The sequence below is a fragment of the Bos taurus genome, unplaced genomic scaffold (genome assembly GCF_002263795.3).
Source record: "Bos taurus isolate L1 Dominette 01449 registration number 42190680 breed Hereford unplaced genomic scaffold, ARS-UCD2.0 Leftover_ScbfJmS_1751, whole genome shotgun sequence".
NCBI lineage: Eukaryota > Metazoa > Chordata > Mammalia > Artiodactyla > Bovidae > Bos > Bos taurus.
In genome coordinates this window covers 145,244-170,423 of record NW_020190851.1, presented here as the reverse complement: position 1 = coordinate 170,423, position 25,180 = coordinate 145,244, and positions in this window count along the sequence as shown.

Below are 25,180 nucleotides of genomic sequence, written 5' to 3'. Positions count from 1 at the left end.
ACTGAATCTGAGGCCCTTTTCCCCTTCTTCTCTAAAGATGAGGGTCGATTCCCCTGCTTTGTCTGGAAGGGATCCTGACCGTCCCCTCACACCTCAGGAGGAGGCCGGTCTCCCATTGAAACTCGAGAGGAAGCCTCGTGTTTTGTGCCACATTCGGAAAGACACCGATTTCCCCGTCCACTCAAGGTAAGTCCTGATGCCCGGGCATTTCTTTGAATGTAACCCCGAGGATGAAGTCACAACACGAAGGGACACTGACACCACAGTTTCATCCTCAGGAAAAAGTCGCAGGTTCCAAATACAACTCAACAAGTGGTTTGACACCCCATTAACAACTCTAGAGGCAAGCGGAGTTCCATGCCTCAACACAAGAGGAGGAATGACTCCCCTGTTACAACTCTGTAAAGACCCCGTGATGGATGTCAGAAATAGAGAGGAACCCTGAGGTTCCTGCCTCAACTGGAGATGAGGCCCTATTCATCCCGGCAGCGATGCTCAAGGAATCCCGAGGTGCCCCTTGCAACGCCCAAGGACATCTGACTTCCATGAGGAGACATGAGCGGGTCCTCCAGGTTGACACGCAACCCGAGAGGAACCATAAGCTTCCCGCCACAAGTCCACGCAAACCACGAATTTCTCCCCTGCACATGACATGAGGCCCTTTTATGCTGCAGCAGTTCCAAAGGAAGCCCACGTTCCCTGTTGGAACATGAAAGGGTACTGGACACCCTTTATGAAACTCCAGAAGTTTCCCCCGATATCCTTCCCCACTCGAGAGGAATGCTGAGTTTCCCGCCACAAGTCAAGAAGAGATCCATTTTCCCTTCCTCAACTCATGATGAGGGTCGATTCCCCTGCCTCACCTGGAAAGGAATGCCAACGTCCCCGTTGCACCTCGAGAGGAGGCTGGTATCTACTTGATACTGGAGGGGAACACGGGAGTCTTGTGACAATTCGAAAGACATGGATTTCCCCATCCACTCGAGATAAGGCATGATTCCCTGGCATAGATTCGAATGTCAGCCGAGAATCAAGTCACAACACGAAAGGAGGACTGATACCCTGTTTGCAAATTCGAAAACAGCCCCAGGTCCCAAATTCAACTCGCCTGGAGGCCTGAAATCCTTTTGACAACTCGATAGGAAAGCAGACTTCCATTGCTCCACACAGGTCTAGACCTGTCTCCCTGTTTGAAATGGCATACACACCCCGAGACCCAGGTTAGAACAGAAGGAACCCTGAGGTTCCCTCCTCAGCTCGAGATGAGGCCCTATTCATCCGTGCAGCGATGCACAAGGAATCCCGAGCTGCCCCTTACAACGCCCAGGGACACCTGACTTCCCTGAGGAGACATGAGTGGTCCAACAGGTCGACATGCAACTCGAGAGGAACCCTAAGGTTCCCACCACGACTCCAAGCATACCACGAAATTCTGCCCTGCATGCAAGATGAGGCCCTTTGACGCTGCAGCATTTCCAAAGAAGGCACACCTTCCTTCTTGGAACTCGAAAGGGTATTTGACACCCTTTATGGAACTCCAGAAGTTTCCCCAAATATCCATCCCCACTTGAAAGAAACACTGAGTTTCCTGCCACAAGTGAAGAAGAGCCCTGTTTTCCCCTCCTGAACTCGAGATGAGGGTCAATTCCCCTGCTTCGTCTGGAAAGGAAATCTGACGTCCTCGTCGCACCTCGAGAGGAGGCTGGTATCAATGTGACACTGGAGGGGAACCCGTGGATCTTGTCACAATTGGAAAGAAACGGATTTCCCCATCCATTCGAGATAAGGCCTGATTCCCTGGCACCGATTCGAATGTCAGCCAAGAATCAACTCACAACACGAAGGGAGGACTGATACCCCAGTTGCTAATTCAAAAAGAACCCCAGGCCCCAAATTCAACTCACCTGGAGCCTGAAATCTCTTTGACAACTCGAGAGGAAAGCAGAGTTCCATGCCTCCATGCAAGTCGAGACCTGACTCCCTGTTTGAAATGGCATACACACCCCGAGACCCACGTCAGAACAGGAGAGGAACCCTGAGGTTCCTGCCTCCACATGAGATGAGGTTCTCTTCTATTGCACCGACCCCAGTGGAATCCCGAGAAGCCCCTCCCAACTCCACAGTGTTCCTGACTTTCCATAGGCACCATGAGAAGCTCCCTTATGTTACCATCACAAGTTGAGGAAACCCAGAGATTCCTGCCGCAACCCGAGAAGACCTCCAGATTCTGCCTTCAATGCGTCTTGAGGCCCGATTCCCCTGCCGTGACTCGAGAGCAATGCCACGCTCCCCCTCATAACTTGAAAGGAGAATGGACTTCCCTGGGGCAACACGAGAGGTTCCCTGAGTTCCCCCTTGTAACTTGAGAGAAAGCCATACCTCGCGCCACAGCTCAAGTAAAACCACGAGATTTCCCTGTCATCGTGAGATGAGGCCCTTCTTTTCCTGCAGGGCCTAGAGAGCAATACCGAGTCCCTTCTCAAACCTCCACAGGAGGCTTGACTCCCTTTAGGCCACTCAATGGGCTCCAAGAGATACCCATCACAACTCGAGAGGAGAGTGGAGTTCTTTGCTTCAACTTGAGACAAGGCCTGACTCCCTGGGTGAAACTTGAATGCAACCCCAAGATCCCTGTCATCACTGGAGAGGAACACGGAGTTTTTGGACACAAGCCTAGATGAGGTCTATTTGCCCTGCAGTGATTCGAGAGCGACCCCCAGTTCCCCCTCACAACTCAAATGGAGATTGGACTTCCCTGGGGCACCACAAAAGGCTCCCTGAGTTCCCCGTCCTAACTCGAGAATGCTGCTGCAACTCGAGAAAAACCACGAGGTTCCCCCATCATCGCCAGATGAGGCCCTTTCTCACTGAAGCATCTTGAGAGAAATCCCACATTCCCTCTTAAAATTTGAAACGGTACTTGACACCCTTGATGCAACTCAAAATGTTCCCCGACATACCAGTCTCATTTGAGAGGAACACCAAGTTTCCAAGCACAACTTAATCGGAGTCCCTTCTCCCGTCCTTATCTCGACATGAGGGTCGATTCCCTTGCTTTGTCTGGAAAGGAATCCTGACCTTCCCGCCGCACCTCAGGAGGCCGTTCTCACCTTGAAACTCGAGAGGAACTCCAGGGGTCGGGCTACCATTCGCAAAAACCCCAATGTCCCCTTCCACTGGAGATAAGGCCTCATTCCCCTGCAACAACTCGAATGTCACCCCAAGTATCAACTCACGACAAGAAAGGAGGACTGGGAGCCCCATGGCACCTTTAGAAATAGCCCCAAATCCCTAACTCAACTCCACAGGAGGCCTGACACACCTTTTCCACCTCGAGAGGGAAGTGGAGTTCTATGCCCCAACATGAGATGACGTCTGACTCTCCAGTGTAATCTCCATAGGAACCCCCAGATCCCTTTCAGAGATGGAGAGGAACCCTGAGTTTCCCACCTCAACTTGAAATAAGGCCCTAGTCCCCTACACCAACTCAAGAGGAATCCCAAGAAGACCCTCACAGCTCGAACGGATTCCTGACTTTCCAGAGACAACATGAGAAGGTCCCTCAGGTCCCCGTGGCAACTTGAGGGAACCCACACCTCTGGCCGCAACTCAAGAAACACATGGAAATTCCCCCGTCCACGGGAAATGAGGCCTAATACCCTTCCCGTGACTCTAGATCACTCCCTGGCTCGCCCTCGCAAAGCGAATGGAGACTTGAATTTCTGAAGCAACACGAGAGGCTTCTCAAGCCCCGTGGTACCTGGAGAGGAATCCCTAGGCACCCACTGAAACTGGAGACAAACCACGAGATTCCCCCATCAACGCGAGATGAGGACTTTTTCTCCTGTAGTGCCTCGAGAGCAATCCTGAGTTCCCTCTCAAAACTAGAGAGCAGGCTGGACTCCCTTCATGCAACTCAAGGGGGCCCAGGATCACCATCACAACTCGAGATGAAAGCTGAGGCTCCCACCACAAGTAGAGAAGAGCCCCGTGTTTCCTACCTCATCTGGAGATTAGGGCCCATTCCCTGCTTCAACTCAAAAGGAATGCCAAATTCCCCTCACACCTCAAGAGGAGGCCTGTCTCACCTGTTCAATCTCGAGTGGAACCCGCTGATCCTGCTTCAAGGAAAAAGGACACCGAGTGCCCCCTCAGCTCAAGATAAGTCCAGATTATCCTGCACTGGTTCCAACGGAACCCCAAGTATCCCTCGAAACAGGATGGGAGGCCTGTCTCCCCTGCTGATCCTCTTGAAAAAGCCCAAATTCCCCGCCTGAACTCGACCGGAGCCCTGACACCCCTTGGACAAATCGAGAGGAATGCAGAGTTCCATGCCTTGACACCAGACAAGGCCTGCCTCCCTCGTTGAACCTTGATAAAAAGCCCAAGATCCCTGTCACTGCCAGAGAGGAACACTGAGTTTCCTGACTGAACTCTAGACACAGCCCTATTCTCCAGCAGCGAGTCGAGAGGAATGCCGACATGCCCCTCGCAACTCGAGAAGAGACCCCACTTCTCTGAGGCAACACGAGCGGGTTCCTGAGGTGCCCGTCACAACTTGAGAGGAACCCCAAGCTTCCCACCACAACTCGAGAAAAACCACGAGAAAAACCATCTCGCCTCAACATGAGATGACGCCCTTTTCCAGAGCAGTGTCTCCAGAGAAATCCCACGTTCCCTCCTGAAACGAGAAAGGGTATTTCACACCCTTCATGCAACTCAGGAAGGTCCCCGAGATACCCGTCCCCACATGAGAGGAACACTGATTTTCACGCCACAACTCAAGAAGAGCGCCTTTTTTATCCTCCTCAACTCGATATGAGTGTCGATTCCTCTGTTTCATTGGGAAAGGAATCCCGAAGTTGCTATGTCCCCTCAAGAGAAGGCCGGTCTCACCTTGAAACTCGAGCGCATCCCCGGGAGTCGTGCCTCAATTCGAAAAGACCCCAATTTCCCATCCACTCCAGATATGCCTGATTCCCCTGCAATGCCTTGACTGGAACCACGAGTATCAACTCAAACCACCAAGAGAGGTGAGACAGCCCCGGGACACCTCGAGATAAAGCCCCAGATCCCAAGGCCAACTCAAGAGGAAGCCTGATAACCCTTTTAGACCTAAAGAGGGAAGCAGAGGTCCATGTCTCCTTATGAGACGAGGCCTGACTCCCTGTGGAAACTCCATAGGATCCCCGAGATCCATGTCAGCACTGGAGAGGAACCCTGAGGTTCCGGCCTCAATTCCTGATGAGGCCCTATGCCTGTGCTCTGACTGAAAAGGAATTCCAAGAGGCCCCTCACAACTTGAAAGGAGACTTGACTTTCCGGAAACAACACGAGTGGTTCCCTGAGGTCCCTGTCGCAACTCGAGAGGAACCCCAAGTTTCCTGCCGCAACTCGAGAAAACCCAGAAGATGATCCCCTAAATGCGAGATGAGGCCCTTTTCCCCTTCATCATCTCGAGAGAAATCCCACCTTCCCTCTTGAGCCTCGAAAGGGTATTTGACCCCATTTAGGCAACTCAAGAAGTTGCTGACATACCCATCTCCACTCGAGAGGAACATTAAATTTACCGCCACAACTCACGAGGAGCCCCGTTTTCCACTCCTCCTCTTGAGATGAGGGTCCATTCCCCTGCTTCGTCTGCAAAGGAGTCCCGACCTTCCCACCGCACCTCAGGAGGAGGCTGTTCTCACCTTGAAACTCGAGAGGAATCCCAAGGGTTGGGCCACCGTCTGAAAAGACCCCGAAGATCCTATCCACTTGAGATAAGGCCTCATGCCCCTGCAATGACTTGAATGTCACCCTTAGTATCAACTCACTACACGAAGGGAGGATTGAGAGGCCCATGGTGCCTCTAGAAATAGCCCGAGATCCCTACCTCAACTCCACAAGAGGCCTGACACCCCTTTTCCAACTCGAGAGGGAAGCAGAGTTCCATGCCCCAACATGAAACCACGTCTGACTTCCCACTGCAATCTGCATAGGAAGCCAGAGATCCCTCTCAGAGCTGGAGAGGAATCCTGAGTTGCTCGCCTCAACTTGAGATGAGGCCCTAGTCCCCTGCACCAACTCGAGAGGAATCCTGAGATGCAATCACAATTCTAACGGATTCCTGACTTCCAGGAGACATATGAGAGGCTCCCTCAGGTCCCCGTGGCAACTCCAGGGAACCCACAATTCCAGCCGCAACTCGAGAAACACATGGAGATTCCCCCTTCCATGCGAAATGAGGCCTGATCACCCTCCCGTGACTCCAGAGCACTCTCGGGCTCGCCCTCACAATGCCCATGGAGACTTGACTTTCCTGAGTAAACATGAGAGGCTCCCTGAGTTCCCCATGGTACCTGGAGAGGAATCCCAAGCCACCTGCTGCAACTCGAGACAAACCATGAGATTCCCCCGTCCATACGAGATGAGGCCCTTTTCTCCTGCAGCGACTTGAGGAAAATCCCGAGTTCCCTCTCAAAACTCGAGAGGAGGCTGGAATTGCTTCATGCAACTCAAGGGAGCCCAGGATCCCTGTCACAACTCGAGATGAAAGCCGAGGTTCCTGCCACAAGTTGACAAGAGACCCGTGTTTGTCACCTTATCTGGAGATGAGGGCCCATTCCCTGCTTCAACTCAAGAGGAATCTCACTTTCCCCTCTCACCACAAGAGGAGGCCTGTCTCACCTGTTTAATCTCAAGTGGAACCCTGATGATTCTGGGTCAAGGAAAAAGGACACCGACTGCCCCCTCAGCTCGAGATAAGTCCTGATTCCCCTGCACCAGCCCCAAAGCAACCCCAAGTATCCCCTCACAACAGGATGGGAGGCCTGTCTCCCATGCTGATCCTCTAGAAAAAGCCCATATTCCCTGCCTGAAGTCGACTGGAGCCCTGACACCCCTTAGGCAACTCGAGAGGGATGCAGAGTTCCATGCCTCGACACCAGACGAGGCCTGACTCCCTAATTGAATCTTGATAAAAAGCCCGAGATCCCTGTCACCGCCTGAGAGGAACATTGAGTTTCCCGACTGAACTCGAGACACGGCCTATTCACCATCAGTGACTCGCGAGGAATTCCAATATGCCCCTCACAACTTGAGAAGAGACTCGACTTCTTTGAGGCAATACAAGTGGGTCCCTGAGGTCCCCGTCGCAACTTGAGAGGAAGCCCAAGCTTTGCGCCACATTTCGAGAAAAAACATGAGATTCTCCCCTCAACGCGAGATGAGGCCCTTTTCTGGAGCAGTCTCCAGAGAAATCTCACATTCCCTCCTGGAAAGGCAAAATGGCACTTGACATCCTTCATGCAACTCAAGAAGGTCCACGAGATACCCGTCTCCACGTGACAGGAACACTGAGTTTCACGCCACAACTCAAGAAGAGCCCCGTTTTCCAATCTTTCTCTCGAGATGAGGGTCCATTCCCCTGCTTCGTCTGCAAAGGAATACCGACGTTCCTGCCGCACCTAAAGAGGAGGTTGTTCTCACCTTGAAACTCGAGAGGAACTCCAGGGGTCGGGCCACCATTCTAAAAGACCCCAATGTCCCCATCCATTTGAGACAAGGCCTCATTTCCCAGCAACGACTCGAATGTCACCCAGAATATCAACTCAAAACACGAAGGGAGATCTGAGAGCCCCATGGCACCCCTAGTAATAGCCCGAGATCCCTACCTCAACTCCACAGGAGGCTTGACACCCCTTATCCACTTTGGGAGGTAAGCGGAGTTCCGTGCCCCAACATGAGATGACGGCTGACTCCCCAGTGGAATCTGCATAGGAAGCCCAAGATCCCTGTCAGAGCTGGAGAGGAACCCTGAGTTTCCTGCCTCAACTCGAGATGAGGCACTAGTCCCCTGTACCAACTCGAGAGGAATCCCGAGAGGCCCCTCACAACATGAAAGGATTCCTGACTTCCCAGAGACAACAAGAGAGGCTCCCTCAGGTCCCCGAGGCAACTCGAGGGAACCCACACTTCTGGCCACAACTCGAGAAACACATGGAGATTCCCCCTTCCATGCAAAATGAGGCCTGATCACCCTCCCGTGACTCCAGAGCACTTCTGGGCTCGCCCTCGCAACTCAAATGGAGACTTGACTTGCCTGAGGCAACATGAGAGGCTCCCTGAGTTCCCTGTGGTACCTGGAGAGGAATCCCAAGCCACCGGCCGCAACTCGAGACAATCCACGAGATTCTCCCGTCCACACGAGATGAGGCCCTTTATTACTGCAGCTCCTCAAGAGCAATCCCGAGTTCCCTGTCAAAACTCTAGAGGAGGCTGGACTCTCTTCAGGCAACAAAAGGGGGCCCAGGATCCCCGTCACAACTCAAGATGAAAGCCAAGGTTCCCACCAAAGTTGACAAGAGCCCCGTGTTTGTCACCTCATCTGGAGATGAGGGCCCATTCCCTGCTTCAACTCAAGAGGAATCTCAGCTTCCCCTCGCACCACATGAGGAGGTGGTGCGTTCATGTGGTGAAACCCTTCATGCAACTCAGGACGGTCCCCAAAATACCCATCCCGACGTGAGAGGAATACTGAGTTTCACGCCACAACCTGTCTCACCTGTTGAATCTCGAGTGGAACCCGCTGATCCTGCTTCAAGGAAAAAGTACACCGAGTGCCCCTTCAGCTTGAGATAAGTCCTGATTCCCCTGCACCGGCTCCAGTGGAACCCCAAGTATCCACTCACAACAGGATGGGAGGCCTGTCTCTCATGCTGATCCTCTAGAAATAGTTCAAATTCTCCGCCTGAACTCGACCGGAGCCCTGACACCCCTTGGACAACTCGAGAGGAATACAGAGTTCCATGCGTCAACACCAGACAAGACCTGACTCCCTAGTTGAACCTTGATAAAAAGCCCGAGATCCCTGTCACCGCTGGAGAGGAACACAGAGTTTCCCGACTGAAGTCGAGACACGGCCCTATTCGACAGCAGCGACCTGAGAGGGATCCCGACGTGCCCCTTGCAACTCAAGAAGAGACTCCACTTCTCTGAGGCAACATGAGCAGTTCCCTGAGGTCCCCATCGCAACTTGAGAGGAACCCCAACCTTCCCACCACAACTAGAGAAAAACCAGGAGATTCTCCCCTCAACGCGAGATGAGGCCCTTTTCCATAGCAGTGTCTCCAGAGAAATCCCACGTTCCCTCCGGAAACGTGAAAGGGTACTTGAAACCCTTCATGCAACTCAGGACGGTCCCTAAGATACCCGTCCCGACGTGAGAGGAATACTGAGTTTCACGCCACAACTCAAGAAGAGCCCCGTTTTCCACTTCTCCTCTTGAGATGAGGGTCCATTCCCCTGCTTCGTCTGCAAAGGAATACCGACATTCCTGCCGCGCCTCAGCAGGAGGTTGTTCTCACCTTGAAACTCGAGAGGAACTCCAGGAGTTGGGCCACCATTCGAAAAGACCCCGAAGTCCCCATCCACTGGAGTAAGGCCTCATGCCCCTGCAACAACTCGAATGTCACCCCGTGTATCAACTCATGACACGGTCTCCTCATGACAGAGGAGACCTCCACCAAAATTGGAGAGGTTTCCCCCACCACAGGTAGAGAGGAGTTCACCAAGACGTCACACATAGAGAAGAGCACCTCTGCTGCAAATAGAGCTGAGCCCCTTGAAATAAATCGAGAAGAGGCTCTCACAAGTAGAGAGGAGTAGCCATGCTAAAATTTGTGAGGAACATCTAATGTTAAAAGAAGAGCAGAGCCACATGCAGAGCCTCCCTCACAACCTAAGAGGAGGGACTAATGCAACTCGGGAGGATCCTTTAGTACACTTCCAGAACTCAAGAAAAGAACTCTACTACCACTTATGAAAAGCCGCTGGACACAATGTGAGATGATGTCCCCACACATCATACCTAGAGTGGAGTCACACTGCAACAAATATTGATGAGCTACCCCACCACAAGAAAGAAAGCCTTTTCACATTGCAATGAGAGAGGACTCCCTTCAGATATTGTAACTAAAGAGACCCTCTCCCTAACTAGAAAGGAGCCTGCACATCACATCTATAGAGTAGCCCACCAGCACACCACAGATAGAATGGAGCAGGCACACTGCAGCTACAGATAATCACCCACCACAACTACAGAAAAGTCCCCACTGATACTTGAGAGGAGCTCACCAGCACACCACAACTAGAAAGAAACCCCAATGCCACAGGCAGAGAGGAGTCCCCAACCACAATTAGAGAGGAGCCCCCAACCACAATTAGAGAGGAGCCCCCCAAAGGAACTCCAGAGGAGCCCCCTGCTTCATCTTGACAGGATCCTCTGTCTTCTTTTAGAGGATCCCTGAGTCACCACAGCAAAATGATATGTGTCTCCTGAGACAAATGAGGAGGAGCCCATGACCACAAATAGAGAGATGCCACCACCACAACTAGAGAACCCCATGAACAATGCAACTAGTTTGGAGTCCTTTGCCACAATAAGAAAGTTGCACCCTGCCACCACTAGAGAGTAGCCTGCATAAAAAAACTGGAGAGAAGCCCCCCACAACTAAACAGGAACCCTGGAATTAGACTTAGAGTGGAGCCTACCTTAATACACCAGCCTTCTGCTGAAACTCCAGAGGAGCCTGCATTCCTCATGTGGAGAAGACCCCCAGACAAACCACAACTATTGAGGAAAAGCCACGCCCAATGAAACTAGAGAGGAGCTCCCTCACCACTAGAGAGTTGACCATCTGTCACAACTAGAGGGGGTCAACCCCACCAAACTGAGTGAGGAACCCATAGCACAAAAATTAGAGAAGACCCCTTGCTGTGTAGTCCCCCACATGACAAATGCTAGAGGAGGCACAACCACATCTCAAGAAGAGTTCCATGTACCCTGCAAAAACTCTAGAGGAGACCTTTGACCCAACTTGAGAGAAGCCCCCATCCACAACAGGAGAGGAGTCCTCTGGACATCTAATCTAGACAGGAGCCCATTCACTACAAAAACAAACCTCACATCACAACTAGAGAGGAGACCCCCTGCACATTGTAATGAGAGAGGAATCCCCACAGACATCATAACTAAAGAAGAGCACCTCATACAACTAGAGAGGACACTGTGCACTGCAGCTAGAAAGAGGTCCCCATATTACAGCTATAGGTGAGTCCACAATCACACATAGAGAGGAGCTGCCCACTGAAGTGGAGCTCACCAGCATAACACAACTAGAAAGGAGGCACAAAGTCCCCCACCACAGTGACAGATGATTGTGTGTTAGCTGCTCAGTCATCTCAGACTCTTTGTGACCCCATGGACCATGTGGCTAGCCAGGCTCTTCTGTTCATGGAATTCTACAGGCAAGAACACCAGAGTGGGTTGTGATGCACTTTTCCAGGGGGTCTTCCTGGCCCAGGGATCAAACAGAGGTCTTGCATCCCAGGCAGATTCTTTACCATCTTAGCCATTGGGGGCCTATGATGAAAAGTGAAAGTGAATTCGCTCAGTAGTGTCTGACTCTTTGCAACCCCATGGACTGTAGTCTACCAGGCTCCTCCACCCATGGGATTTTCCAGGCATGAGTACTGGAGTTGGTTGCCATTTCCATCTCCAATTTCAGATGAGCCCCCCCTCTCCACCAAAACTCAAGAGGTGCCTCCTGCAGCAACTCAAGAGGTGACTAATGCTACAACTGGAGAGGAGCTCCAGGCACAAGTTGAGAGCCTTGTGCACCCAGTAGCTAACTCAGAGCCTCCTGTCACAACTAGAAAGGAGCACCCCTCCATAACTAGAGATGAGCCTGCACAATACAACTAGAGAAAAGGCCCCCACAACTAGAAAGGACATTTCACTCAGATCATAAAAAGAGGAGCTCCACAACACAACTAGAGGAGAGACACCCACAGGAACTAGACATTAGCCCCACTGATCATTGACACTAGAGAGAAGCACACCAACACTTCACAGCTAAACATAAGCCCCCTGCTATGAGTAGAGAAGTGGCCAACACACCACAACAAAGGAGGATGTCCCTTGCTACAATTAGAGTATATTCCTTCAACTCACAACTGGAAAAAGTGCCCTTTCACATCACAAGCAGAGAAGAAGTACCCTCACCACAGTCCAAGAAGAGTATGTAACCACATCTAGAGAGGAATCCCCATATCACAACTAAAGAGGAGGCCCCCCAACTGTAGACAAGTCTGCAAACCACAATTAGAGGGAAGCAGAAATTAAAATGTCAGTTGAGCCCCACTGCAACTAGAGTGGAACCCTATGCCATAACTATACAGTAGCATACCACACATCACAACTAGATGGGAGCCAGCCTACTAACTGCTACTAGAGAGGAACTGCCCCATGAAGTTCTAGAAGATGCCCCTCCACAACTCTAAAGGAATCCAAGTCACCTGTCACAACTTGAGAGGAACACCAAGTACTCCACCACATCTCGACTGGAGTAATTTGCCATCACAAGGAAGGAGCCCCCAGCGATGAAACTAGAAGACAACCCCACCAAAACTGGAGAGAATATCCCTGCAAAAACTAGAAAGGAACCCTCTGGCACATTGTGCCTAGAGAGCAGCCCCTGTGCTGCAAACAGTGAAGAAGACATTGAAGTAACTCAAGAGAAGCCCGTCACAACTAGAGTGGAGCAACCCCATGAAAAACAGTTAGGAGCCCCAAAACAACAAGTGGAGTGAACACCCACCCCACAGAGAACCCCAAGGTGAGGCACCCTGCAATGAGAGAGGATCCCCCAAACCCCTCCTGAATTTGAGAGGAGGCCTATACCACAATGAGAGAGAAGCCAATGGACACAATGAGAGAGGAGTCCACCCACCAAAACTGGAGTATATCACCCCTATCACAGCTAGAGAGGAGACCTCTGACATCGCACCTAGAGAGGGTCACCTCCACAGCAAAAAGAGACTAACCCACTCCTGCAAGTCAAGTAGATGCTCCTACAAATATCATTGAGGAACAAACTAGCCAAAACTTGCAAGTAGACCACAAATAGAGATAAGCTCCCTGAACATTAACACTCGAGAGGAGCATTTCAGCCCAATGCAATTAGATAGAAGTCTCCTGCCAAATCAAGAGAGGAGATGCCACAATTAAAGAGGAGGGGCCATGCCAAAATTAGAGAGTAGGCTCACAGATATTGCACTTGAAAAGAGTGCCTGTGCACAGCACTCACAGAGAGCAAACCCCTACCAAAATTCGAGAGGAACACTTCACCACAACTCTAGAGGTGTCTCCCAAACACTACAAATAGGGAAGACCTCCCTTAATACAACTTGAGAGAAGCCTTTACACCACAACTAGAGAGGAGCCCACCAATCACAACTAAGAGTTGACCCCCCACAACAACTAGAGAGGAGCTCCATGCCACAGGTAGTTTGGCCACCCACACATTGAAACTAAACAGAAGCAACCCTGCACACTGCTACTAGAGAGGATCCACCCCCCCCCCCAAAAAAAAAAAAAAAAAAACTCAAATGCAGGCCCCACCTCAACTTGAGAGGAGCAAGTCCCCCAATGCAACTCGATTGGAGTTCCCCACCAAAATTGGGAGGAGCCAAACACTGCAACAATAGAGGAGCCAAACCGGACACTGCATGTAGAAAGGAGGCCCCACACCCTGCCCCTAGATAAAATCAGTCTTGCACACCACATCTAGAGAGGAGGATCCATTTCAATACCAGAGAGTAGCCACTCAAACCACAAATAGAGATGAGCCGGAAAACTGCACCTAGAGAGGAGCAGCACAGCACAATTCAACAAGACAGGAGGTCCCACTCCACAACTAGAGAGGACAACCCCAGGAAGAGTACAACTAGGGAAGAGCACCACAGCACTTCACTACTAGAGTGAAGCCCAAGTGCTAAAACTAGAGAGTTGAATACATGCCACAACTAGATAGCTGACATTCAGGCATAAGGAGCATATAGCTGCAACCACATAGTAAGGAGCATATCGCTGCAACTACAGAGGTTCCACCCCCGCCTTAAATCAAAACTAGAGCAGAGCACCACTGCCATAACTGCAGTGAATAACCCTTGCACAGATTGATAGGAGTGCAACACATCACAATTAGAGAAAAGTGCCCATGCACATAAAAACTAGAGTGGAACTCCCACAGGGATCGAAACAAAAGAGGAGGCCAACACTGCAAATAAGAGGAGATCCCTGCCACAACCAGAGATAAGCCCCCCTGAACATCACCATTAAAGAGAAGCATATCCACATATCACAATTAGACAGAAGTCCCTTGTCACGAGTAGAAAGGAGGCCACCATGCCACACCTGAAGAAAACACCCACTACCACAACTAGAGAGTAGCCTCCTGCACATTGCACCTAGAAAAATGCCCCTTCACATCACAACCAGAGAGGAGCCACACCCATCACAATTTGAAGAGTTCTTTACCACAACTAGAGAGGAGCCCAAATGCACAACTAAGGAGGACACCCCTGCCACAACTAGGGAGGATGAGCGCCCCCTGCCAAAGCTAGAAAGGAGTCTGCAAGTGACAACTAGAGAGGAGCTGAAGCACCATAAATAAACAGTGGAACCACACTGCAACTGGAGTGGAGACCCCTTGCCTAAACTAGAGAATAGAGTCCCACAAATTGCAACAAAAGAGGAGCCAGCCTGAACATCTTTTCTAGAGTATCTGCCCCAGTGCAATTCAAGAGGAGTCTCCACAACAACTTAAAGGAAACCTGAGACACCTGCTGAAACTTAAGAGAAATGCTAAGTTCCCTACTGCAATCTGACAGCAATATTATGCTGTAACAAGAAAGGATAACCTGGCCAAATGACAGAGGAGCTCCCCTGGCAAAACTGTAGCAGATTCCCTGGGCAGAAATAGAGTGGAATCCCTCAGGTCATCACACCAAGACAGAAGTCCCTCTGAAGCAAATAAAATAAGCTCCCTGAATTAAAGCAAGTGGATTGACTCACAACTATAGAGAAGCAAGCCCACTAATATTAGGAACCTCTAGCACCAAAAGTAGAGTGGCTCCTTCCTGTGGAGCCACCCACACCCCAAACAGAGAGGACACAGCCCCACAACTCTAGAGGAGCCCTCCACTACAACTCAAGAGGAGCCTGCTGGACATCACACATAAAGAGGAGCTCTTCTGCTGACAATAGAGACAACCCTCACAACACAACTAGACAGGAGCTAGAAGACCACAACTAGAGAGAATTGAACTCACCATAACTACAGAGTTGACCCCGACCATATCTAGAGAGAAGTCCCATGCCAAAACTAGTGAGTAGTCACCCTCACAAGAAAGAAGAAGAACCTGCACATCCCTACTAGAGACCAGTCACCCCAAAACATCATGAGAGGAGGCCCCAGCACAACATGAGAGGAACCATATGTAGCACCCCCCCCCACATAACTTGATAAGAAAACTGAGTTCCCCACCATGGATCAAGTGGAACCCTGAGTCCCACACTGCAACTCAAGAGGAACCCTGAGTTCTTGCCACAACTCGAGAGGAGCTCTGAGTACCCTGATGTAACTTGAAAGGAACCCCAAGATTCATGCTGCAACTTGAGAGCTACCCAGTGTTACCAGCTGCAACTCGAGTGGAAACTCAAGTCCCCTTTTGCAACCAGAGAGGAACCCTGAGTTCCCCCTCACAACTTGAGAGGAGGCCCGACTCCCCTGCTGAAACTCGAGAGGAAACCCAAGTTCCTCATTTTAACATGAGAAAAGACCTCACTCCCCTCTTGCAACTCGAGATGAACCCCGACTTTCCCCATCACAACTCAAGAGGGATCCTGCATTTCCTGCTGAAACTTGAGAGGAACTCCGAGTTACCCAACTCAACTGGAGAAGAGGCCCAATTCCCCTGCTGCTACTGGAGGGGAACACAGACTTCCCCGTTGCACATCAAGATGAGCCCCAAGCACTGAGGCAACTCGAGAGGATTCCCAAGAGGAGCCACCACCACCACAATTCAAGAGCAGAACTCTACCACAAGAGAGATAGCTTCACACCACAACTGAATAGGAGTCCTACCCTGCTACAACTGGAAAGGAGTCCAAACCACAACTAGAGAGGAGTGGAAACAAAAACGTCAGTTGACCCCACTGCAATAGAGTGTAGTCCCAGTAGCCTACCGCACATCACAAGTAGACAGGAGGCAGCCTGCTAATTGCTACTAGAGAGGAGCTGCCCCATGCATCTCAAGAGTAAACCCCACCACAACTCTAAAGGAATCCCATCACCTGTCCCAACTTGAGAGGAACCCCGAGTCCCCCACCACATCTCGAGAGGATCCCTATGCCATCACAAGGAAGGATAACCCAGTGACAAAGTTAGGAGCCCCCTGCCCCCAAAACTGGAGAGAATTCCCCTGCCAAAATTAGATAGGAGCCCTCCAGCACATTGCACCTAGGGAGGAATCCCTCTGCTGCAAATAGAGATGAGGGCCCTGAAGTAACTTGAGCCTGTCACAACTAAAGTTTGGAACCACGTGAAAACTAGTGAGGAACCCCCAATGCCACAAGTAGAGAGAACAAACTCCCCACATAGAACCGTCGGATAAATCATCACCCCAACTAGAGAGGAGCCCCGAGTCCCCTCCTGAACTTGAGAGTATCCCTATACCACAGCTCAAGAGAAGCCCATGGCCACAATGAGAGAAGAGCTCACCTGCCAAAACTGGAGAGTGTTCCCCCACCACAACAGGAGAGGAAACCCTGGACATTACACTTAGAGAGGGTCCCCTCTAGGGGACTCTAGGTGGTAGGATCTAGTACACCCCCTACCACCATCAGAGAGTAGTATCCTCACCACATTTAGAGAGTAGACCTCATTTCACAAATAAAGAGAAGCCCCTTGAACACTGCCACTGGAGAGGAGCATTTCCATACATCACAATTAGACAGAAGCCTCCTTCCACAACTAGAGAGGAGGCTCCCATGCTGCAAATAAAGAGGAGAGGCCATGCCAAAATTAGAGAGTAGGCTCGCATATATCACACCTGGAAAGAGTGCCTGTGCACATCACTACTAGAGAGGAAACGCCCTTCCGAATTCAAGAGGAACATTCCACTGCAGCTCTAGAGGTGCCCCCAGAACACCATAAATAGAGAAGAGATCCCTAACACAACTTGAGAGGAGACTGCACACCACAACTAGAGAGAAGCCAAACCAACACAACTAAGAGTTGACCCCCCACACCAGCTAGAGAGGAGACCCTGCCACAGGGAGTTTAGCCACCTACAAATCACAACTAAACAGAAGCCATGCTGTACAAAGCTACTAGAAAGGAGCTACCCCACCAAAACTCAAGTGGAGGCCCCACCTCACCTTGAGAGGAATACAAAGTCTCCTGATGAAACTCAAGAGGAGTCCCCACCACAACTAGAGAGGAGCCCACACACTGCAACAAGAAAGGAGCCCACTGAGACATCACATGAAGAAAGGAGGCCCCACACTCCGCCCCTAGAGAGGAGCAATCTCGAACACCTCATCTAGAGAGGAGGCTCTACACCACCATGAGAGAGTAGCCCATCAAACCAAAAATAGAAATGAGCCAGAAAACTACACCTAGAGAAGAGCTGCACAGCTTAATGTAACAAGACAGGAGTTCCCACTTCACAACTAGAGAGGACTTCCCAGGCACAGCACACTTAGGGAGGAGCACTCTGGCACATCACAACTAGACAGAAGTCCAACCATCAAAACTGGAAAGTTGAATACATACCACAACTAGATAGTTGACCCTCAGGCGCGACTAAAGGAGCACACTGCTGAAACTAGAGAGGTGCCCCGCCCTCCCTTACATTGCATTTAGAGTGGAGAACCACTGCAACAACTGGAGTGGACACCCCTCCCACAGGTAGATATGAGTGCTCCCCACTCATCACAATTAGCAAAACGTGCCCATACACATCACAACTAGAATGGAATTCCCACATGGATCAAAATGAAAGAGGAGGCCAACACTGCAGCTAGAGAGGAGACCCCTCCCACAGTTAGAGGTAATCCCCCCTTAACATCGCCATTAGAGAGGAGCATACCCACACATCACAATTAGATGGAAGCCCCCTTCCACAAGTAGAGTGGAGCCCACCAGGTTAAAACTAAAGAGGCCTCCCATTGCCACAACTAGAGAGTAGCCTCCTGAACATTAAACCTAGAAAAAGTGCCCCTTCACATTACAACCAGACAATAGCCACCCCCATCACAGTTTGATGAGAGCACTCTACCACAACTAGAGAGAAGCCCAACTACCACAACTAAAGAGAAGCCCCTCTGACACAACTAGAGAGGAGTATGAAAATAACAATTAGAGAGGAGCCGACCCACCACAAATAAAGAGTGGATACCCACTGCAACTAGATGGAAGCCCCATGCCACAACTAGAGAGCAGCCTCCCACACAATGGGAGTAGACAGGGACTAGCCTGCACAGCGCTACTTGAGAGGACTGGCTCCACTGCAGCTCGAGAGGAGGCTTCACCACAACTCTAAAGGAAACCTGAGTCACCTGCTGTAACTCAAGAAGCACGCCGAGTTCCCTGATGCAATTTGACAGGAGCCCTAGGCAATAACAAGAAAAGGGGCCTCTGGTCATAATGATACTGGGGCTCCCTGGATAAAACTGAAACGATTCCTCCAGAAAAACTAGAGTGGATTCCCACAGAACATCACACCTAGAGAGAAGCCGCTCTGCCACAAATAGAGGCAAGTTCCCTGAAGTAAGTTGAGTGGCATCCTTCATAACTAGAGAGAATCTATCCCACTAATGTTAGTGAGGAAATTCTATCGCCAAAAATAGTGGACCTTCCCCATGGAGCCACCCACACCTCAACCAGAGAGGACATTGCCCTGCAACTTGAGAGGAGCCCTCCACCACTACTTCAGAGGAGCCCAGTGGACATCACACATTGAGAGGAGCCCCGTGGTGCTAATAAAGATGAACCTCACACCACAACTAGAGAGGAGCTTTCATACCACAACTGGAGAGAATTGAACCCACCACAACTGCAGAATTGACCCGGACCATAACTAGAGAAATCCCATGCCAAAACTAGTGAGTAGCCATGCGCAGATTGCAACAAGAAAGGAGCCACCCTGCACATCCCTGCTAGACATGAATTGCCCCAAGGTAACTCGAGAGGAGGTCTCACCACAAGTCGAGAAGAACCCTGAGTAACCCCCCAACTCTAGAGGAACACAAGTTCCCTGCCATGCCTCGAGTGGAACCCTGAGTTGCAATTGGAGAGGCACACTGAGGTCCCGCTGCAATTAGATGGGAGATTTGAGTTCCCTGATACAACTCAAGAGGAATCCCGAGTTTCCTGCCACAACTTGAGAGGAATCCCATGTTCCCCACTGCAAAACTAGAGGAACCCTGGGATCAGATTTCCACATTCTCCAGAGTGGCACCCTTCACAGATCCTGAAGCAGGGTCACACATCCACGTTCACCAGGGTGTAAACTCTCCCAGTTCATGTACCTGGTCTCACACATCCACAGTCTTCGGGTTAACATCCCTCCCATTTCTTGTACCTGGCTCATACATCCACAGTCTCCAGTGTGACCCCATGTCTCAGGCACTGCACCTGGTGTCACATGACCACAGTCTCCAATGTGACTCCTCTCTTCCACCTGGGGTCACACGTCTGTAGATTCCAGGGTGACATCCCTCTCAGACCCTGCAACTGGGGTTACACATCCAGTCTCCAGTGTGACCCCACCTCACCAAACTTTTTACCTCAGTTTACTTGGCCTCAGTCTCCAGGGTTACCCCATATCTCAGACCCTGTACCTAGGATCACATACTCATGGTGGCCAGGATGACAACCTTCCCCAGAGGCTGTACCTAGTGTCACATGGGCACAGTCACCAGGGTTACCCAAACTTCCAGACCCTGTACCTGGGGTCACACAAATACAGTCTCCAAGGTGAGCCCCTCACAGACACTCCCCCTGGAGTCACATATCCACAGTCTCAGAGTGACTCATCCAAAATCCTGTACCTGGGGTCACAAGTCCAGTCTCCAGGGTGACTCCCTCCCAGACCCTGAACCCTGGGTCACATGTCCAGAGTCTCCTGTGTAATGCCACTTCCCAGACACAACCTGTGATCACAGGTTCACAGGCTTCAGTGTAACCCCCTTCCCAGACTCTGTAATTGGGATCACATGTCCTCAGTTTCCAGTGTGACCCCACCTCTCATAATCTGTACCTGGGGTGAGGTGTCCACAGTTTCCAAGGTGAAGCCCCCTGCCAGACCCTGTACTTGTATCCACACATCCACAATCTCGAGGATGACCGCCCTCCCCTACCCTGCAGCTGGATTAACATGTCCACAGTCTCCAGCGTGAACTACATTTCAGACACTGCACCTGGGCTCATATGTCCACATTATCCAGGGTGACACCCCTTGAAGACCATTTACCTGTGGTTAAAATTCTGCTGTCTCTAGAGTGACCCCCCCATACACTACCTGGGGTCACATGTCCAGAGTCTCCTTGGTTATTAGCATCCCAGACCCTGTACATGGGGTCAGATATCCAGGTGCCTAGGGTGACCCCATTCAGACCCTGTATCTATGGTCACATGTCCAGGCTCCAGGATGATGTCCCTCCCAGATAGTGTACCTGGAGTCACATGTCTACAGTCTCCAAGGTGATCCCGTCCTCTAACCATGCACATTTGTCACTTGTACACTGTCTCCAGAGTGACCTCACCCCAGACCCTGCACCTGGGGTCACACTTCCACAATCTCCAGGGTGACCCCACCACACCAGACCATGCACCTGGGGTCATATGTCCACAGTCTGCAGGGTAACACTCTCCCAAACCCTATACCTAGGATCACATAGCTACAGCCCCCTGGGTGATCCCTCCCAGACACCATACCTGAAGTCACACATCCACAGTCTCTAGGGTGACCCCTTCCCAAGCCCTGCAACTGGACTCACAATTTCATAGTCTCCAGGGTGGCCTCCTCCTGACCATTCCCCTGGGGTCACATATCCACACTCTGCAGGGTGACACTCCTCCCCAGACCCTGAATCTGGGGTCATACGTCCACACTTTCCAGGGTGACACCTTTCCAGACCCTGAAACTGGGGTCACAGATCCAGGGTGACTGCATCCTCCAGACCAGAACCTGGGGTCACATATCCACCGACTTCATGGTGAACACACTCCGTACACCCTGCAACTGGAATCACAGGTCCACAGTCTCCAGGTTGACGCCATACTTAAGACCCTGTTTGTGGGTTCACAAATCCACAGTCTCCAGGGTCACCCCACCACCCAGATACTGAACCCAGGGTCTCATGTCCACTGTCTCCAGGTGACACCCCTCCCAGACTCTGAACCTGGAATCACACATCCTCAGTCTCTGGGGTGACAACACCTCACAGTGCCTCCACCTGAGGTCAAATTTCCACAGTCTCCAGGGTTACCCCCTCCCAGACCCTGTAGCTGCAGACACATATCCACAGTCTCAAGTGTGACCCCACACTCCAGACCCTTTTCCTGAGGTCACACATCCAGTCTCCATGGTGAAACACTTCCACAGGCCCTGTGTCTGGGGTAACACGTCCACAGCCACCAGGGTGACCCCACTCTCCAGACCTGTACCTGGGGTCACATATCCACTGTCTCAAAGGTGACACCCCTCCCTACATCCTGTACCAGTGATTACATGTTCAGTCTCCAGGGTGACCCAACCTCCAAGACTCCACATCTAGGCTCACATGTCTACAGTCTCCTGGTTGACCCCACCTCCCAGTACTGTACTTGGGCTCACACATCCACAGCCTCAAGGGTGACCCCACATTCTAGACCCTATATTGTGGTCACACGTCCACAGTCTCCTTTGTGAACACACCTCCCAGAACCTGCACCTGGGTAGCAGTTACAACAGACAGTGCAGAAATGCAAAGGATTCTAATAGACTATTATGAACAACTATACATCAATAAAAGCGATAAATGGAAGAAATGGACAGATTCTTAGAAAAGTTCAATTATTCAAGACTGTATCCACAGTATACAAATTTGGTGAAGATTGAAACACACACCTGGCCAAAGAAGATAAAAAACTGTAAATAAGCATACAAGAGTATACTCAAGATGCTGGTTGGATGCATGTACAGTCAACTTTGGAAGACAGTTTGGCATTTTTCTCCAAATCTAAACGGTCTCACCTTAGGAATCAAGAAGTGTACCTCTTGTATTTACACAACTGCTTTGGAAAACTGAAATAAAAACTAGCATTGAGTAATGTACAAGAGCACTATTCATAATTCATAATAATTAAAAACTTAAAAATATCAGGATATCCTTCCATAGATGTGCATTCCTAGGCATATTATGGCATGGAAATTTCAAGAGAAGCACAAAACAGCACACCCAAAATATTCCCATTTGACAAAAGGATTATTTTAGACTGATTAATTTAAAAAAACAGGAACTCCTGGAGAATCTGAAAACCAAATAGAAATGTCGTTTTATGAAGTAGATTTACATTTATTAAGGATATCTCCATTTGTAAGGATGTGTCCTTTTGTGGACAAGGATATGGAGGATGACTAAATCTCAAGAATGACTTGACTTGACTAAATGACTTGACTAAATATCAAAAAGATGTATGGAATGGACCTGGATGTTAATCTGCATAACCACCATACCTTTGTTTACTGTGCTTCATATAATAATCTCCCTTAAATGGCTTCTTCCATCCCCTAAACTCCTCCTTCATTGATAGCTGATGATAGCATTTAAGGTAAAATATTGGACCATTTCAGGAAGTGACTCAGTTTTCCCAGGTATCTCTCAACTATACAGGAGATATGCATGGCATATATTAAACTTCTGATTGTTTTTCTCCAGTCCATCTCCCTTTCACTACGAGCATCTCAATGAAGAACACTGAGGGTAGAAGGAATATTATTTTTCCTCTTATATAATTCAATACAATAGTGTTCAGAGGTATAAAGGAATGAACAACCAACCCATTTATAAAACAAAGAAAAGCATGAATCTAACACTTATATTACTAAGTGAAGGAATCCAGCCTCAAGTGCTACACACTGTATGACCTTATAAGACATTCTAGAAAAGGTAAAACAGACATGATAAACAGTTTATGGAATATGTGGCTGAAATATATCACATGATACTTTAATGATGAATACCTGACACTATACATTTTTCTAAGCACATAGATTTTTGTTTTCAGAACCCAACAAGTAAATTATTACCTATTAACATTTATTTATGGTATGAGAGTGTCAAAGACTGGAATGCAGAATTTAACAAAGAATCTAACAGATTGAGAAATATATGAAAAGATTCAGACTTCCCTTGTGGGCCAGTGGTTAAGACTCCATGTTGCCAATGCAGGAGAGGTGGGTTCAATTCCTGGTCAGGGACCTAAAATCCCACATGCCACAGCACAGCCAAGAGATTAAAAAAGAAGAAGGAATTTTTGTAAAAAAAAAAAAAAAAAAGCCACTCTTAGTATTAGGACAAAATTATCTGACCTAAGTTCATTGTGAAAATGATTAGAATCTGCAGGCCAAAGGCAAAATGTACATAAACAATGATCTCTGTAAGTTCTTTCCACAGGGGTTTGTAGCTAACAGGACTGAAACTTACAGAATCAGTCATTTAATGGAACAAGCACTGAATTTGATAACTGACAAGTAGTGGAAGCCAGGATTTTTACCACTGGAGTGGGAAGTTACAGGCAGACAAAGGGAAAAGGTTATAATACCTGTATCATAAGAAATCAGGTTGGAGACATCATTATAAACTATCTTTAGCCTAATACAGAAACACATAGCTCCATGTGAAAATCTTCATAACCATGTGTATGCATAGTCTTGGATACTTGCATAAGTATTTCGATGCATTTTCTGCTGAGATTATTAAGTTCCCACATGAAAATGTTTAGTAACATTCTTTAATAAAAAGGAACAAGGATTCTTTAAAATGTGGCTTATACTAGGACTGAGACAGTAAATATGTAAAGCACCATAATCTTAAAATATGAGAAAGAAAAACCAAAAAACCCAATGAAAGCTGAATTATGTAAAATAAAAGCATAAGAGCATGGGAAAATCTCTCAATAGCCAAAGCAAGAATGAACTAAGCTGTATAGTTGGCTGGATTATAGCCAAAAGAAAGAGAAAAGGAAGTCTCTCAGTATGTCTGACTCTTTCAGACCCCATGGACTGTAGGCTATGAGGAACCTCCATCCATGAAGTTTTCCAGGCAAGAGTACTGGAGGGGTCATCATTTGCTTCTCCAGGGGATCTTCCCCACCCAGGGATCGAACCCAGGTCTCCTGCACTGCAAGCAGATGCTTTACAGTCTGAACCACTAGGGTAGCTACCAAAAGATTAAAATAATTTTCAGGTGTCCAAACAGTTAAAAAAGAAAAAAAAAAGAAAAACATAGGTTTTATGAGTAGTGTTAAATAAAAATATCTATGCAGGAAGATTCTAAATAATTGATACAAACACTCAGCTGTCCATCACGTATATGAAGCTAACTCCTCTCTCCTCAAATGTGGGCCCTGCATTATGACTTCCTCCTTAATAAGGCACTCAGGATGGATGTGGGGGAAATCAACAATAAAGACAAATGACAAATGTTGGCAAAAATGTACAGAAATTGGAACTCAAACTTTACTTGTAGAGGTGTAAAATGATGTGATCTATGTGTACAAAACCAGCATTTTCTCAAAAACATAAAAATGTAATATCATATCACTCAGTAGTGGCCACAGAACTGGAAAAGGTCAGTTTTCATTCCAATCCCCAAGAAAGGCAATGCCAAAGAATGTTCCAACTACCGCACAGTTGCGCTTATCTCACACATTAGCAAAGTAATGCTCAAAATTCCCCAAGCCAGGCTTCAACAGTACGTGAACCATGAACTGCCAGATGTTCAAGCTGGATTTAGAAAAGGCAGAGGAACCAGAGATCAAATTGCCAACATCCACTGGATCATTGAAAAAAAAAAGAGGCAAAAACATCCAGAAAAATGTCTACTTCTGCCTTAATGACAATGCCAAAGGCTTTGACTGTGCAGAGCACCACAAACTGTGGAAAATTCTTAAAGAGATGGGAATACCAGACCACATTACCTGCCTCCTGAGAAATCTGTTTGCAGGTCAAGAAGCAACAGTTAGAACTGGACATAGAACAACAGACTGGATCCAAATCAGGGAAGGAGTATGGCAAGGCT